Genomic DNA, 7,523 nt, shown 5'->3' on the forward strand with positions numbered 1-7,523 from the left:
ACCACGCTTAGAACACGCGTGCAAAAAATCGCTTTGCGTCACGCTTGCTCTGCGTGACCATTTTTAGAGTGTAGGGAGGAATTGGGGATTACAGGGGAGCTTCTCCGTGGAATCTGCTGCATGTCGCCTCTGTTGTGACAGATGTCGTGTTCATTTCGTGACACTCGAAAGTAGCCTTCATGTCTGGCGTGCAGCCGGGGCAGCGAAGCATTGATCTGTCCCTCGGTGTTTTGGTAGCACAAACTCGGCCGGACCCAAAACCTGCACCTTCATTCCTTCAGAGTGCGTGATCGTCCTCCCCCTACTGCCCCCATCCCCCCAACCCAAGGCTGACATCGGGGCTCCTTCAACTGCTGAGTCCGGCCTCCCCAAAAGACGACAACTGCGTCAAGTTGCCCACCGACCCGCATGGAGAGAAGCCACGCCGTTTGTCCCAGCAGACTGTGAGCCCGTATCCAACAACTGATGTGCCACGTCCCGTGTCCATAGTATCAACCCCAACGGGTGAGCAGTCACTTTGCATCTTTAGTAGGACAATAAAAAGTCCATGAATGAGTCCGAAGTTCGCGGTGCTTCTTCTCTTCTCCACCTCAAAAGCGACCTTAAGGATAGTTGATTCGCCACCCCCGGTTACGGCAATCATACGGATTAGAATGTCGCGGGCGGCGGGCGGTCTTTTTTAAGGATTAGCCAACACCCACGACGGGCACCTTACGCCCAACTACGAAAACTACTACATGTCAACAACGACAAAATCAACGATGGACGTCATTTCAAGTGGTGGAAAGAATCCATTATGGCTATTGCTGTAATAACGGCATTGAAACATATCTCTGATACTTGCTTCCTGTATTGCAATAATGTCCTTTCCGTTTGCAGAAAGAAGCCTGAGGTAATACGGAGAACAACTTTGTCTGCTTCATGCACAGGAGTTGCGAGGGTGTCAGAACGCCGAGCTCTTATTGGGCTGTTTGGAAGAAAAAAAAATAGTGCGTGGACATCATGGCATATAAGCATTGAGGTCTACCACTATCTTTTCAATCAAAGTCAATTTAAACTCGGAGTCGTTGTGACGTCACTTCAACTGCCGCGCAAAAAGCAGACGACTTGCTTTGCTCATAGCCTCCGAAGGCGTGTGCCAAGCGTTTCTAAGTGCTCGGTTGGGTTCACGTCGTTTATGGGCTGCGTTTGCAATACCAGTTGCGAGAGGGTGAGGAAGGCGTTGGTCGTCAGCAAACGTATCCGCCTTTCCGCCTGCATTTCTCCTTTCAGCGCAAAAAAACGCAGAGCATGCGCACTTGCTACCAATCTTCGGAGAACGCGTCTGCCATGGACCCTCCCTTCTATATATAGGCTCCTGAGCCTCCCCTCGAAACCTACCCCGGCAACATAGATGTCCACAGATTTCAATTCGTGCACCGCATCTGATCTTTTCTCCCTTAAACTAAACCAAACACGCAATTCCTTTCCGACGAAGCCTATAGACCGACACACGGAGCCGCTCAGTCTACCAACACGGCCGGAAGACCGCGCATGCGCGGAAGCTACGTGGGCAAAAGCGGCCCGCTCTCCGTGTTTTCGCCATTACGTTGTATGGCGTGCGGTCCTTCTTGACGTTGTAGGGACGCTTCTAGCTTTATCTGTGCGTCGTATATCCTGACAACGTATGTCGTTTGCTATGCCCGAGTATTTGAGCTCGCTGCCCGAGCCCGAACGGTAGCGGTATCGAAACAAACTGTGCGCGGACAGCGTTGCCTTCAAAGATCCGTGCGCCGCAAACAAGGCCTGCTGGACTTCCGACATGAAGTTGCTGCCACCTAAGTCGACGGCTCATTTCGTCGTTTATTAAGTTTTTTCGCCAAGCTAGTTCACGGCCGGCACGGTGCAGGCCTACAAGTCTCTCAAGGCCTACAATTACTTCGAGTCGGTTTCCGTACTGCCGGCGGAATCAGCAAACTGTGGGTCTGCGGAAGTGTATTTAGTAATTGATTAAATACAGACAGTGTCTTCGAGTCAAGGTATGATATTTTTCCTACCCTCGTGACAACAAGGCATGACAAGCAGTAATACTTTGTCCGTACTGCTTTCTTGGCGGTAACACATTACAAGTAATGGCGTTACCATGAACGCGTTACTTACTTCAGTAACGTAGTAACCTAAGCCTTACTTTTTCGACATTGTAACGGGTAACGTACTCACGTTACTCGTCACTACTTCCCAAGTCTTAAAGAAATTACACTACGAATTTTTCCGTGTTTTTAGGCGTCAAACATGTGAATTTCTGAGTTTTCTGCGTTTTTGCTAGTGAGTATTTGAGTGAAAGCCTAGAAAGAGATAAGGTAATTACGTTCAGTTTCTGCATGAACATAATGTTTTTTTTTTTATATATGAGCTCATGCATACTTGTATCGTCAAAACAGTAAAACGTTTTAAATCATAATTTAAAAAAGTAACGCAGAAGTAATGTGCGTTACATTTTATCGGTAGCGGTAACGCGTTCCTTTTATTTTTAGGTAACGAAGCTCAGTAACGCGTACCTTTTATTCGCAAGTAACGATTAACGTATCTCGTTACTTTGTTTCGGTAACGCCTACAACACGGCCGTTCTGTCGCCAATCCCCTTCTGCTTGGTAGCACGAGAGTAGCAAGCCTCCGACGAGCGTTTGGCCGGTGCTTCGTGCTCGAACACCGTGGGAACAAAATCCGGGTGGTCTGGATCAGACGACGGTTTCCCTGCTCATAAGCAAGCCTCGGGACGGAGATTGCAATGGAACCCGCACTTGCCTTCAAGAAAGTGCTTGCCGCACAAACGGTCGTTCGCGCGAGGCTACCATTCTTTTCGATCCATGAATAGTTTTAACCTTATGTGCCTTTTAAAGTCAGGCGGGAAGTTGTGAAAACACAATCCGCTACTTCTTTTTTTTTTTTTTTTTTTTTTTTTTTTTTTTTACCTTTTGGTGCAATGAACGGCAACACAGCTCCGCGGCATGCTGAAAGGCTGTGACGCCCATACAAAACGTGCGCCCTTCTGGCGACACCATCCGGCTCCCGCACGATCGCAGCGCCGCCGCAGCTTCGTGACGTCAAGCCCGTGTGTAGGTCTACAAGGCGAATAGAACAAAGCTCGGGTGTTTATGTCCCGAGGCCGGGGATAGCTTGGACAACTGGTCGCCAGGCTATGTGGGCGCTGTCCGCGCGAAGACAAAAAAACGTAGTGTAAAAGAGAACAATCTTATAGAAAATGTTGATTTAATCACGAGAGGAGCTTCGCACCCATGGATTTACGTAGTGATACTTTTGTAGAAACAAAAAAACAAATTGTGTTTACCAAAGCCCCGTCGGATCCAGCGAGGGCTGTTGATCTGGGATAATCCGCTTTGAAGAGAAGAGTTCGTTGACCCAATTTAGTCGCAAGTCAATTTTTATTTAGAAATGTTGCCGTTTTTGTTTTTCTTGAAAGAGTTAACTCGGACGCTTTATATCTAACAACGCGCATCGGCAAACAAACTAAACGATAAGAAAACGTTTTATAAATTTTAATATAGGTGCTTCAATGCAACCCAAACTTTTTCGAGCCGTCCATATAAATATAAGTTGCTTCTTTTCAATCTCGCATAAACAACTGCCAATATTTCGCTTGAGAATTAAATGTATTTTTACCTCATTCGCTCCCCACACCTTTCATTTCAAGTAATAAATAGGCTCGTGTATATCCAATCTCGTTCGCACAAAAGTGTAATCTACATGTAACTCCTTTACTTCAACGCTACACAGCTGGATCCGTTTGCCATCTCCTCTGACGCCGCGGAAGGAAAACAGCGGTCCTTTCCTCCTAGGTGATGCTATCCGACCAAGCCACTTTCATTGGTGAAAGTGGGGGCGGAATATCGCGTGCACCGCGTCAAGCCAATAAACGCCGGCTGCACTCGGGGATTTCTTTCGATCGAACGGCGTCTCCCTCCACACCTCCCACTTCTCCGTCACAGCTGGAGAATTCTTTGTCCTGTCGGAATACCCGACGGAACGCCGGCACTGGGCGTAGGAGCGGCTGTCTTCATTCAGCGAGGTCCAAAGGTTCGTCTTTGTGGCCGGTGCCGATCCCAGACCGATGAGGGCTCTCACCGAGGATCTGGGTTAATAAGGGCCAAGTGGTGCGTAAGCGTGAGGCCCCTGGCTCAGCTTCCCCTCCAGTTGGAGGGGGAAGCTTCTGGCATGGACTAGTGGCTTGGCTTCTGACTTGGATTGCTTGGATCGTTCATTACTGTCTGGACTGGTGTTTTCGGTACGGCTTTAATTGACTCTCCTTTCGTTCGTTGCGGTATAAATGTTTGAACCAGACATGCTTCAGTTGGCCGCGGGCCTGACTCTGAGCTTCCGGCCTCTATCGTCAGTTCACTTTTTTGCTTGGCTCCCCATGGCTTATTTCTTTCTTTTTTTTGTGTGTGTTTGTAATGCTCAAGTGGTTTTATTACGGAAAATATTTGCGAACTGCAAAGCGCTCCTTTTCCAAAACTGCGTGTGTACACTTCCATCACAGCAATAGCGAGACCATCCTATTTTTGTACTTGACACTATAGATCACAATAATTATTATAATGTAAATTCTCAAGGAAGGTCAAGCTTCGAGGAAGCAACACTTCAGTAAAACACACGTTTAAGCCTATCACGTAAGTAAAATGTCCATTTCTAACCATACGCGTAGTTGAAGTTAATTTTACCGTCTTATATTGCATTTAAACCTTCCATTTGGTCATCATGAATTCGTATATTCACAAAAATACGTTCATGCAGCTTTGTGGGAAAAGATTAGAAGTGCAATTTCTGTACTTCTAAGGACTAATTTTGCGCCCTCTCATTCAAGTATTAGCATGTACGCACTTCTTTCGTTCAGTTAGCCGCGCAACCATACAACGTTTTAAGCAAAGAGGATAAAAAAAAACATTGTGCGAAGAATAATATATAGGAAATAGAGGAAGAGAGAAGTAAATAGAGACCGGGTGTGAATATAAGAAGGTAAATATTATTAGTAATGGAACCCGTGACCAGCCAGAGTCAATGAAAATACCTGAATAACATGAGCACGTTTTTTTCTAACACGCCGTGAGGCTCTTAGCGACACCGACTAACCTACCAGATTATTTAAAAAAAAATGACGATATTAGCATAATGATCGAAAACAGGCCATGCTCTTGCCCTAAAACTGGTTGTGAAACCGTCTTCAATAGTATCGAAATTTCTGGCGCTGTGATTCTCCTCCCTCAATCTATGCTTCGTCATACGAGCAGGTTGTTGCAACTTGCACGAGACGAGACGCCGTATCGGGTTGTATTCTCTTTCCATCTGTCGGACAGAAAAGCGGGACCCGGAATGTACAAGACTTCGTCAAAAAAAAAAAAAAGCCTGCGAAAATAAAAGTCTGAGGGCGGCGTAAATCGAGACGGGACCGCCGTTCATCGAGGCACCATTGTCCGTCTCTAGCAATCTTCCCCTTCTATAGCTGTCCTAGGTCCCCCCTCCCTCCCGACGCCGTTCTACCCGATACAAGCCTCCCGAGGCCACCTCGGCCAACCCAATCTAGCTATCCCGATTTTCCTCATCTTTCTCTCTGTTCCTAAAATGCACCAGGCTCGTTCTTGCTGGGGACCGCGCACGAAACGTCGACGTCTCGCAGAAAGGAGGGACACAGCTACAAAGCCGTTTGTCCCAGGTAGTGAAAGGAACTAAGACCAGCCGACAAGCAGATAAGCTGATCCCCTGATATTTTCGGTTTTCCCTTTTCTTGCCCTCTTTCTTTTATATCTCCTTCAATATCTGCCTTTTTTTGCCCTCTCTTTCTCTTTCGCCGTCTATTCGGACGTCCCACCAAACTGCTTCTTTCTATCTTACAACTCTCCCCATATGTTTGCATCCCCTTCTCTTGCTCCAGGTTTCTACAACCCAACCGCTTTCTGCCTTCCAGCTTTCTCTCGTTCTCGCAAACTAATTACTTCGGCAGGCCATTCAGCCAACTCCGCACCGGACGCACACTTTCGCATATTACTTTGCAGTAATTGGATAAGAGCACGGATCCTGATGTCAGCACGTGTCACGCAAGAAACAACCCCAGCTGGCAAGAAAACGCCTTTTGACGACATCGACTTCCGGCCCTTGTAAGACACCGCACTTCCTGGCCCAACTCAACATAAGCGGCGCCCTACGACTGTCCACAACACTTCGGCGGGCGATCTAGGCAACTCAGCGTCGGACGCACTCTTACGCATTGTATTTCGCAGGTATGCTGTTGCGTTTTGTTGCTGCCTTGTTTTTGCCTGGATCGCCTGCTGAATTCCTCCGTGTTAGCCTGTGCCGCCCATCAAAATCAGTATGGCGGATAAAGAACCTAGCACTATAAAATAATTGGGAAAACTTTTGACTGAGCTGACGATGAAAGTAGACAGTATGAATAGCAGTGTCGAAGCAGAGCTAGAAGAAATTTCCCAATCAATGACATTTATAAATAAAGGCTTCGAAGAGTTTCAGGTGACGATGGCTAACGCAAACAAAGAAGTAAAATAACTGAGAACTGAGCAGCAGCAAATCATAAAAACAACAAGGATCTTATCAAACAGCTCGATGACATGAAGCGTATTCTTGCTGAAATCAAACAATGCGGTCGCAGAAATAACCTGGAGATTAAAGGAATTCCACAAAATCCAAAAGAACGCCTAGCGCAATGATCACTGAGGTCAAGAGCAAGATAGAGGTTTAGATTGCTGACTCAGGTATAGATGTGATCCACCGTGTTCTCACGAAAGACAACACGAAACCTAATGTGATTGTTAGGTTTATCTCCCACCGTATCCGTGATAAGGTTCTAGCGGCATCGAAAACGCGCAGACTGACGTCAGTATGTGCCTAGGGAAGAAAGTGTTGCTAGGGAAGACTTCGAATGAACAAGGGAAACAACTGGAAATTTGTGTTAGTATCACACAGAAAAATACTGATACGATGGGCTGAACACGCGGGTGTGATACAAATCATGAACGAGGATGATCTTGCCCTGAGTGTATAAAGTTGAATAAGTTGCCTAAAACAAGACATAACTTATGGTTTCTATTCCAGATATTAACGAAGCTTACAAAATGAATTATTTTCATTATCGCATTGCAATATACGCAGTCGGAATAAAAATGCGGATGCGTTATGTGCATTACTCGGGGAACGTGTTTCAGTACAATGTTGTAGCCCTATCACAAATGTGGCTCAAGGACAGCGAATATACCAACATTCCTGGTTACCAACTAATAGCATTACCAAAACCAACAAATACAACAGGTGATGGGATCGCAATATTGATAAAAACGAGGCTCACACTCAAGAAATGCAGTGAATATATTTGCGTGTACGGCGTTTTACGTGCATATTTGACAGAAAATTCACCTATTGCTCTATTGACCTCAGAACCCGTACGCCAAAGTCTCAATGACTAGTTAAGCTGCAATATAATAAAGCTAAATTATAAGACCCTCCGGAGACTATCAGTC

Source organism: Ixodes scapularis, unplaced genomic scaffold, assembly GCF_016920785.2.
Source record: "Ixodes scapularis isolate PalLabHiFi unplaced genomic scaffold, ASM1692078v2 PGA_scaffold11__112_contigs__length_91849675, whole genome shotgun sequence".
NCBI lineage: Eukaryota > Metazoa > Arthropoda > Arachnida > Ixodida > Ixodidae > Ixodes > Ixodes scapularis.